Consider the following 11172-nt stretch of genomic DNA (forward strand, 5'->3'; position numbering starts at 1 on the left):
AGGAGGAGGAGGGGGGGGGGGGGGGGGGGGGGTGGGGTTTACTGTAGGTTCTCTCTCTCTTGCCTCTTTACTGTAACTGCTCTGAAGCAGTGGGCTCCCTGGTGAAAAAATAATGTACTAAGTGTACTAAAATTTAGCATACTTTTGTGTACTTCAAGCCACACTAAACATAATTATATTTCAAGTGTGTTTATGATTAGTTAACTTGAAGAGTGCTAAATTGGAACAACTAATTTTGTGTTAAGTATATTTAAATTGTAATTAAATTGTAGAAAAGCTCAACTTAAAGTGTATTTAGTGTACTTTTGTGTGCTAAAGTGGAACAACTTAAAGTATATTTAGTGCACTTCAAGTACATGACTTTTATGTACTAATACATGCCTAATTAGTTAAATTAAAGTGTACTTTGTTTGTATTATAAGTACATTAAAAATTAGATGTTAGTGTATTAAAATATATACTTAATTATACTTTTGGTATACTACTTTCTACCTTCATGCAAATGTGTTACAAGTATACTAAAGGCTGAAAGACTTGTGGGACTACTTCCAGGTAAAAAAACATACTTTAATGTATTTAAACCACATCCAAATTATAATAATACATTGCAAATAATACAGAAACTTGTACTATCTCAACACAGTCTCACTCCCAAGGCGTAATAAACGGACGTTTGGTCAGGGCCCTTTCGCGTTGTTTCCAGACGCTCAAGGTACCCCTCAGCGTGGGACCTGAACGCACAGGGATTTCAATTGATTTTAATGCAATCCCCTCCGCGGCGATATGTGACGCTCAGAGCAAGTGCTCCAGCCATCCATTCACTCCTATTCCGATCCGGCCGCGGTGCTGAAAGACGCCGTGAGCTCCCCTCCCATTGGATAACTGAACCTCGTACCATTTGCAGCTGAATTCGTATATTTATACAGCAATTTGGCCGCAAAAATAACATTTCAACATATTTTTTATGACATTTCTAACGAAAAATGTGTGTTTTACTTTCAAAATCTATGTTGAACGAATTCAAATTATGTTTTGTTTGGCAAATTGAACCTGTTAAAATGTGTACAAAATGTTCATTCAGCTTTCTGGCCATAAAAACAACATTTCGGGATATATCTGGCATTGTTTGAGGACATTTCTAGCGAGAAATGTATGTTTTACTCTCTAAATATATGTTGAATGAAAGCAGATGTCGTGGTTGTTTTAAACGCTATTTTATGAATGTATTTATTTATTTTTTTCATTATTGTGTAGGCCAACGTTTGGTGCATTATTTTAATCATTAACGTTATATTTATTCAGTTAATGTGTATTTCGTTTGTTAGTTATTACGAAGATTGCTCAGATTTCCATCGTTGCTATGGTTACAGTGAACGATCAGCTGATTTCATTGTGACTGACGTAGCTTCCGGCAAGTCCGTCATCGTCTCACCGACAGGCAGCCCCCGTTCAGGTAACGTAGGCCTAAACAAACAACATGGAAAATTGTGATTAAATAATTAACAGTTAAAGCTATTTTACCTCCAAAAACCAGCCAGTGTCGTCAACCACAAACAAAGTTTGACAGATGTGGTTGATCAAAGTTGTTAAACTGGCTGACTTTACTAGCTGCACTGTTTGATGTAGATTTTAATGATTAGGCTAACGTTAACATAGCTAGGCTAACATTAATGCTACATGCCAGCCCTCACTGTACTTTTCTCACTGTTTTACAGGTAACAGATAATACCTACAATGGCTACAGCTGAAGCTGAGTTCAATGAGATGCTCAGTAAAACGAAGAGCCTGACACAAAGGTAATTTAATATCTTATTCCATGCATGGGGATCAGATATTATGATGCATTTGTGCAGGAATTCTGTGTGGTTAACTGCATTACTTTGATTATATTGTGTTTTTTTTTTTAGGTCAAAAAAGAGGACAAAGGCATCAGACCTGCCACGATGGAGAAAACGTGATGATCATCTCTGTGTCCTTGAGGAGACCGGTGTGGAGATGCTTGATGAACAAGAGCCAGGATTTGGTATGTGATCATGATAATTTGTGCATCATTATTCTTATTTGGTAGAAAAACATCATGTTAGGATTTCTATGCGGATGTACCAGTCCAAGAAGCTTTCTGAAGTCTGTAGTAGTTGTAGTCGTAGGCCTGCACACCTCAACATCACCATAATACTTCATTTAGAATGTGATTTTCACAGGGCCTGATTTAAGCCACAGTACCACCTTAAATTAGCTCAGTGCAGCATCACACCGGTGCTCTTACCAATCATATTTCCAACACACGCAACATAACACCACCTGAGAACTCTCGCCTAAACTTCATATGGATGCTGGCAGAAAATGGAGTATGCCAGGGTGGGCTGGCTTATGCAATATTTACAATTGCCACCTTTAATTCTACATATAAGTGTATTTTCAATTATTCTGTCAACAGACTGGCAAAGTGTGTTTGAACACCGTTTTACCAGAGTTTTATGGAGTGGGTGATAAGCTCTTTCAAGGTGGACAAGCTGTGCGCAGAATAGAGGATGACACTTGTTGGAAATTCCCACGGGTCACGTGATTCTCGCGGGATGGGAGTCAAAGTTTTATTAATCCTGTGATTGGGACGGGACGGGAATAAAAATCAACGGGAGCGGGCAGGAGCGGAAACTCCATTAATAGATGATGATTTTCAGCCGTGTTAAACAACCAAAAGGACAGATGCGTCCATTTTTGCCGTCATCTTTCAGTGAGCCAAAACTATTTTGGCTTGCGTTAGTTAGTTAAATGGGGAGTGGGTGCAGGAGACACACAATAATGACAAAATGCAACATTTTTGCAACATGTTTGGGTTCATTCAACTGAGATGGACATAAATGGACATGGTGTGACCAATGTACTGTTTTTATTTTTTTATTTTCTCCAGCTCTGAGGAAGGGGGCTACTTTGACGGGTGCTTCTCTGCAATGATGATGACTTCCAAATGAGGGCCAAGCATGTACAGTAAGTGCTTTTGTGTATTTTCCACATAGATTCTCATTGAACTTCTTGTACTACTTGAAAGTTTATTTTTAAAATAACACTAGAAACTTTTTGTCTTTGTATGCACCAGGAAAGGGCATCTGTGGTCGGTCTCAGCTGAATGCAGCAAAGGCGAGGACAACGAGGAGGACTAGGGGAATAGCTCCAGCCTTGATGAGCAGGTGTGTATCATATAAGAGTTATGCCATCATGGCATTATTCTTTGTGCTCTAAATATGTATGTATATCCACACATCAGCTGACCCACACTATAGGCCCAGTTCCAATCCGCCCCCTAAAGACTCAGGCCCTGAACCCTCACTGACTAAAGTGACATCAGATCTAAGACAGAGTGTGAGAGTCTGTGAGGGTCCAGATGCTGTAAACATGACTGGAACAGCACTCTCACGACACGTTACCTTGACAACAAAATGTTGTTGACTCCGGTCATGAAATGATAATTCAATTTGCCTTGATGAGCAGGTGTGTATCATATAATAGTTATGCCATCATGGCATTATTCTTTGTGCTCTAAATATGTACAGGCAAGTACCGTATAATAACATTCTTATTCTTGTTGATAGTCCTCAACTATATTCTCCTAAATCTATGCAACCAACATGTTTCACTGTTTAAGCTGACACACTATACTCTTCTCTACAAGTCATTTTGCACTTCATCTATTCACAACCGTACTACACTTGAATAATTGATTAAGGTTTCACTAACTCACTTTCACAGACTAACAAAAACCCAGCAGTTGAATGAATCTATCTATTGGGCTCTTTTGGTTTTGTTTTGTTTGTTTGTTTTTTGAAAGAAGACAATAAGAGTTTAATTGCAATTTTACTTACTACTTTATGTGTGACTGTTAATATATTTTCACCATCAGTACAACAATTACTGCTATTAATGCTGTATGCAATCCTACAGGGGAGAGATCTTCGCATATCCCATGTTCTCAAGTCCTCCAGTCTTCTGTATGGACGTAGTTGGCAAGTACTGGTCCTACATAAGTGAAGCCTGCCCTGGATACAGCCACCTGACCACCATGATGTCCTTGTTGTCTGTGCTTTATGCCAAGGCATATGGCATCAAGTGAGAGGTAACTGTAACTGTTTCAGCACTTTCAGCTGACTGACACTATACTCTTCTCTCCAAGTTATTTAGTACTTTATCTGTTAACAACTGTACTACACTTGAATGAAAATCAGTGTTGATCAAGGGTCAAGATCTTGTATACAGGGATGCACATGTACAGGCAGGTGTATATGCATTCACACACATCCATTATGTAGATAGCATCACTAACATTAAGAATTGCTCAAATTATTTTGTAATTAAGTATTAATATTTGTATTCATGTCATTCATGGATGTCTCTATCAAAACAAGTGTTTTAGTCATTTCAGTAATTTAGCTTTTTGTGCTTTTATGCTAAACTTACAAACTTTCACTCATTTCCAGACTGTGACGTCCACATAAACCTGTAGAGCTTCCCTTATTCCAAGATTGTGGGGCAAAGGATTACCAAAGTAAGTTGTCCTTGTGGTGGTTGTTGTTTCTGTTGTTTTTAGTTGAATACTGTTTACTAGTGTGCAGATATTACAAGGGCTTCTACCAACACTTCTCATCTTTTCAGGGTTTTATGTAGGCTACATGAACCATTTAATATACACATTCACCATGCAGAGGAGGATTGGGCAAATTGAGCATAGGAGCATCTAAGTTGAGTCCCCCCCAACCCCCACCAGCTCCCACCTCCCCCTTTACTTCATATTCCACCTGTCCAGGTGGCAGGTGAACACAAACTGCAGTGACCTGCTGCTGAGCCACCAACTCACTGAGCTTTGGGGAGTTTTGTGATTACATTGCATCTTGGGAAGAATCCCTCATCTTTCTCTTTTAAAGTAATACATGGCTCACCATAAACAGCAGCTTGTTTTCAGCAGCGTACTTACTGTAATCATAAACATCCAGAATCCTGATTTAGTAATCAGGACAAGTAAAGACAAAATACATTCATTTAGGAGCATCAAGTGAGCATATGTAGAGGCTACAGTCCTCACTGCAGGCGGCCCCGGTTCGAATCCTGCATCGGGCAGTCCTTTCCTGCATGTCATCCCCCCCCCCCCCCCTCTCTCTCTCTCCCCATTTCCTGTCTCTCTCAACTGAACTAAAAAAAGGAAAAATATAAAAATACATTCATGTAGTGTATGGGGCAGGTGGCACAACGTACCCCGCAGTTACCATATTGACTTTAATACTTCCCACAGCTAAAAAGGTTCAACTGATGCATACTACACATTTATAATCATCTCTTTTGGTCTAAACACAATTCTCATGAAACTTGTGATTGACAAAAATTCACTTTCGAGAGTAAAAATGGTTTTTCGGACATAGATGTCTAACCGTTTAACCCATGTGGTTCTTACGTCACAAATTCCATGAAATGATGCCTTCCTCTGTCCTCCTAAATATCTGGTCACATGCTCTATTTTTCTTAATGGTTCCCTAGCAACAAGGGGTGGCTCAGCTTGCCCAATGCTGCGTACCACAGTCTCCCCTACAGATTTACTGCAAACTTTCTATAATCACCATTTCACCACACACAGTTTAAAGTTAAGATCTTGTGTTATAATAGCCTGACAAGCCAGACTATATCATTAAAATGTCTAGTCTGGCAACGACCGGTAGACCTCGGCTCAATCCAGGGGGCGGGATGAAGGCTGTCTTTCAAACTGCCTCTGCACGTAATGGGGTAGTGCTTGAGCCTTACGACTAATCAGAGCAAAGAGCAGGATGACGTTAGCCTGACAAGCCAATTAAAATGTATGTCGTCATGGCGTTAAGCCCGCCCAACGACTCTCTAAACAGATAGAGCGCTGTGATTGGTCAACACAATATTTTTGCTGCCGCTAGGGTTGCGTCTAGATTTCTAGGCTAATGTTATAATAGATATTATTATAGATTATTATTTCTGCTTATTTTTTGTATTAATTTTCAGTCATTTTGGTTATTGGTTGTTTTTCAGGGGATAAGCGAGGTGAAGGTGAAATGGCCGCCCTGCTCGAAGAGGTACAGTATGTATGTTGTGTCATCATAGATGCATTACCACAAATGCAACATCTCAAATTCTGTGCACAACTTTGCCATGAAGCGTAGCTGTATGAGAGGCTTCTGGGTTACAGGGTGAACATTCATGCTGGAGTAACAGATATAGTTCAGAACACTGTAGTTACCAATCAACATTGAATGCAAGTAACACCATACAGTATTTCTAAAAGAAGTGTGTATGTCATGTTCAACATCATGTTTAATTCATGATTCATTGATACTAAAGCAACTGTTACTAAAAAGAATTTCTCTTTTTTCCATTTCTTCTTTCTCGTAGCAACATGATGGAGAGATTCCTGGGTGCCACACAAACAGCTTAAAACAATGTACAATTATGTGGTTAATGATTATAGTTATATTGTTATGAATGATTGAGTGGTGGATTAGTTGATAGATTGGTTAGTTATGCTTATCCAATTGTACAGTTTTTGTCCTTTTAATCATTTTTTTAAACGGTAGTCCATGAGTTCATCAGTTGTATACTGTATTCATGTTTGAAAATCTCTTCCCACAGATAACAAAATAAAAGTATCTGCATTCATCAACCCGAATGGAAAATATGCATGCCTGTTAATTGAAGAAATGTAGTACATTTGAAACACTATGTTCTCCAGAGTACAGTTTACCTTGTAGTATGTGTTAAATAAAGTTTGCCTTAGACTGTCATCTTTCAGATTTCGTTTTTATGAGCATTTGCATATAAGCCCATCTTGACAAGTCCATCAGTGGAAGAAGAGAAGACCAAGAAGGAAGGGCTGATCTCACTCAACCAACACGATTGACTGCTTCATGGCCAGAGGATATTTCAACAGTGATCCAACTTCCCAAACACAGCCACTGCAATACTGACAATAACTATAGACAAAAACAATGGTTTGTGTGTGTGTGTGTGTGTGTGTGTGTGTGTTTTGTACAAATGAAACCGCAATCACTAATACCTTTCACTAATGCCTTGGAGAAAAGGAAGGTGAGGAGACCATATGGCTTTCAGCCATTATAGAGTAAGGTGTTATAACAGATTTATAACAGAGTTATGTAATAATTTTTTATATACTTGGGGAGGAGGGGTATCCCATCCAACATACAGTGCACTTGTGATTGTAAGACTGTAACATATCCTAAATTTGGGGGAGGGGCTAACACAAATCAAAACTGCAGTATCAATTTGGTGTAGATTTATAAGAGAAATTTAGATTTATAGATAGATTTTTATCAGGGCAAGTGGGAAAATTGTATAGAATGATTGGTTAGGCTATTTAAAGTTTTGTTCTCTGCTGCTGACCTCCTTTCTCAGAGTCAGGGCATCCTAATTAGAGAGAGGACAGCTGGTCTTCCTTGTCTGACCTTTGTGTAGATGTAGATTATGAGGAAAATTAGTCTAAACTGGTCAAAATTTTAAAGTCTAACAGTGTATAAGTCAGACACCAACATCTTGAACAATTTTTGGCCACTCACTACCCCTGAAAACATGTTTGACTGATTTCATCCAGTTAGGCTCATAGATAGGGCTAGGAACGTATATCTCAAAGGGCCATAGTTTTCAAGCAAGATGAAAATTAAACTTTGTCGTAGGACAACAATGAAGACATCGTTGGAAAGGTCTTGACCTAGGGAGTAACATGTGTCAGTATGAAAACTTAGGTCAGCTCTTGCTCCCCACAAGTGACCTTTGAACCTTGATCCTGACACACTTTTAAAGGCTTCTAGAGCAGCAACAAAATGTGCTACAGACAAGTTATACACATTTTTGGAAAGCTCTTGACCTCTACTATCAGGTCCAATGGCAAACCAGCAGGAAGGGGTCAAGAATAGGGTCAAATATGGCACAAAACACATTTTCTCCCTTTTAACAGGAACACACATCAAATCTGACCAAACAGATGTGCTCGGCACCCCAGAAAACCTATAAAAAGATTACAATGTTCCTGGTCTTAGATAAACATAATAGGGAAAACACATTAGAACTACAACCAATATGGCTGAGCGCACATACAGTCAACGTGTCACTATGGCAACATGTAGTTCTTGTGTCGTTCTCCTGGGTTGGGGTTGGGGTTGTCACACTAGGGTTCAGAAAGTGTCTATTCGCTCATTCTTTAACAAAAAACGCATAACCATGACATATATGTTTATATCGTGAGAGATTGTATGTTATAAAATTAGGGCTGTCAAACGATTAATTTTTTTAATCGCGATTAATCGCATTTTTTCCATAGTTAACTCGCGATTAATCTCTATTAAAAATATTATATATGGCGCTTTGGACTTTCAACCCTCCAAAGTGTTATAATCTCTAGACAAACAACTTTTAGACCAGACCTAGCAGGCCTAGTACCTAATCATAACACATGATGCATGAAACTCACACAGAATTAAAACGAATTGCATCCAGTGGAAATTGCCCTTTACTTTGCTTCGCCTCTGCCTGGCCACGTGCATTTGTTGACAACAGACGCCGTCAAAAAATCAATACATCGCCACGTGCATTTGTTGACAACAAAGCCGTCAAAAAATCAATGGATGGAGCTGTGGATATATGTTAGACTGTGTATATTTGTGTAGCAACCAACTTGAAGGTGCCTTACCGCCACCTACTGGACTGGAGGTCCCACACTCCAGTCCTCCAGTCCAGCAGACAGAGGACAAAATGGGCCGCGATTAACCGCGATTAAAAAATTTAATCGCGTTAATTTTTTTAATTAATCTAATCGCGATTAACGCGTTAACTCTGACAGCCCTATATAAAATATAAAAATAGTAATGTATTAGTGCTAGTTTAGACGTGATTTCTGCCACGCTGTTTCGCGGTCTGAACGGGATGCGTTCAAAGGCAATAGGATTAGGCAACGTTTCAAAACGGAACACCCAAGCATCATTCCTCGACACATTTTTGTTGCTATAAAGTGAGAGTGTTGTTTGAAGACTGTGTTCATAAAATGTGGCTTAAAAAATATGCAACCAGATGGGTTAATAGCCAGTTTAGCTTACATTAGAGCATTGAGCTATTGAACGCAGCCCAAGGTGTCCAAGGCACACAACAGAGAGGTTACAAGAAGTTGTCAGAGAGGAAATTTACTATATCAATTTTATCAATAAAAGATGGCTACATCTATCCAATGCAATGTGGTGAAAAACTCAAAAGATTGCAGATTTCAGTGTAGCCTATTGAAATGAAATTATTATTGGAATATGGTGATAGAAAGAAAATTGTGTTTTATATACTAACGTTTCTGTACATTTGCAGGGTCAAGAAGTGAAGGAATCAAGGTCATTTGATTTGAATTCATTTAATTGTCATATTATAACACAGGGTGGTAAAAACAAAACTTAAAGAGTCATTTTCATACTACAGATAAAGAATACATACACAGATCATTACAACTAGAATAAAACATGGTTAAGTAAGACTATCTACACATATTTATACACACATACACATTTAGTGGTGGAAAATCTAACCACTTACGGCATTGCAAGTTTATCTGTATAGACTGTTTTTACAAACACTTTGTCTCCAAGGTCATTACATAGCAACAACATCCTCTGCCCTTAGACCCTCACATCCACTGAGGAAAAACTTCAGAGAGAAAAAAAACAGGAGAAACTTCAGGATGAGCAGCAGAGGGATCCCACACCCAGGACGGCCAGACGGGACATAGATGTTGGACATAGAGCATACAGGACATATAGTATACAGAGAAGAAAACAGTTCACAACAAGCAATAGGAAGTACTAAACTTTACAGTTTTGAGGAAAAAACTTTTAATCTACTTTGTCGTTGACTACAACCCAACAATACTGTGGTGATGAAAAATGGTCACGAAATAAACAAAGCCCTATACACCTGGCCTGATCTGTTTCACAAGAATGTATTAATTTATCTCCTCCTTGTGGGTCTCTAGGCTTTGCCTTTGCCTGTGGAGATGCTGGTGTGTCTGGTGCAAAGAGAAGCTAAAGACTTTCATGAGCCCCTGTTGGTCACTTTTTGAGTCGGGTTTTAACTGTTTTAGTATCATGTTGTGCTCACTTACTGTAACTAACAACAATGTAGTCGGACTATTCCACTAAAATACCTGAAATACAATAGTCATGTAATGCTAAAATGTAGTGAAATGTAAATCATAACTCTATAACAATGTGTAACAGCCTAAAACAAACCTCCCTTACTCATGAGCTTAGTGATAATGGCAGTCCTGGAGAGGAAAGAGTTGCCCATTTCCTCCACCAACGTAGATCCAGCTCCATCCTGGTTGTCTGCTCCCCACTTTATCTGTCATTTAAAGAACAGTGCACTTCATTAGTCTGAGTCTGAGTGGAACATTCATCAGTTTGTTTGAGCGTTGTAATCCAGCACGCAGCGCTCACTGGATTTGAAACTTTCCAATGACTGTCAGCATTTAACATGATGAGTTTCACCTTTAATAATGATAAACCATGTATTACCTTGTGTCTTATGGGTTGCAGAATTCAATACAATTATGTAAACATCATCAAATTATAGCTAATAAGAACTGTTAAATATCACTGTAATTGGCTATGAAACGAATAATAAATAAAATGATATTGCAGTTGATGCCATATGCCTTGGGATAAAGCACAGACAACAAGGACTTCATGGCAGTCAGGTGGCTGCATTCCGGGCAGCCTTCACTTAGTATAGTTGCGTACACCCTTAATAGCAGTAATTGTTGTTGTACTGATGGCAAACATATTAACAGTCACACAAAAAAGATGAAGCTAATATTGTAGTTTCAAAAAAAGAGCCCAATAGATAAATTCATTCAACTGGGTTTTTGTTAGTCTGTGAAAGTTACACAGATTTTCATTCAAGTGTAGTACAGTTGTGAATAGATGAAGTGCAAAATAACTTGGAGAGAAGAGTATGGCCCAATTCCAATCCGAGCCCTTACGGACACACTGACTTAGGGTGCACTCACACTAGGCACACTAGACTAAAGTCCTGATTCTATTGCCAGTGTGAGTGCAAGTGAACCGTGCCTGAGCACGGTACACTTCCCTGGCCCGGCACGGTTGGTGAGGTGTGCACGGT

General features: G+C 39.0%; 1 long non-coding RNA gene across 2 annotated transcripts; it reads left to right on the forward strand.

The window, feature by feature from the left end:
• The first annotated feature begins 1263 nt into the window (after window positions 1–1263).
• On the forward strand, window positions 1264–3157 carry LOC146971399 (uncharacterized). 2 transcript variants are annotated; one of them, XR_015037954.1, is made up of 4 exons: window positions 1264–1453; window positions 1716–1796; window positions 1908–2023; window positions 3098–3157. It is a non-coding gene; the product is annotated as an uncharacterized LOC146971399 (long non-coding RNA). The 2 variants fall into 2 exon arrangements; XR_015037953.1 differs by lacking the exon at window positions 3098–3157 and adding an exon at window positions 2912–2992.
• Window positions 3158–11172: the final 8015 nt, after the last annotated feature.

This window comes from Trachurus japonicus, chromosome 16 (genome assembly GCF_045865225.1).
Source record: "Trachurus japonicus isolate A0001 chromosome 16, Traja_1.0".
Lineage (NCBI taxonomy): Eukaryota > Metazoa > Chordata > Actinopteri > Carangiformes > Carangidae > Trachurus > Trachurus japonicus.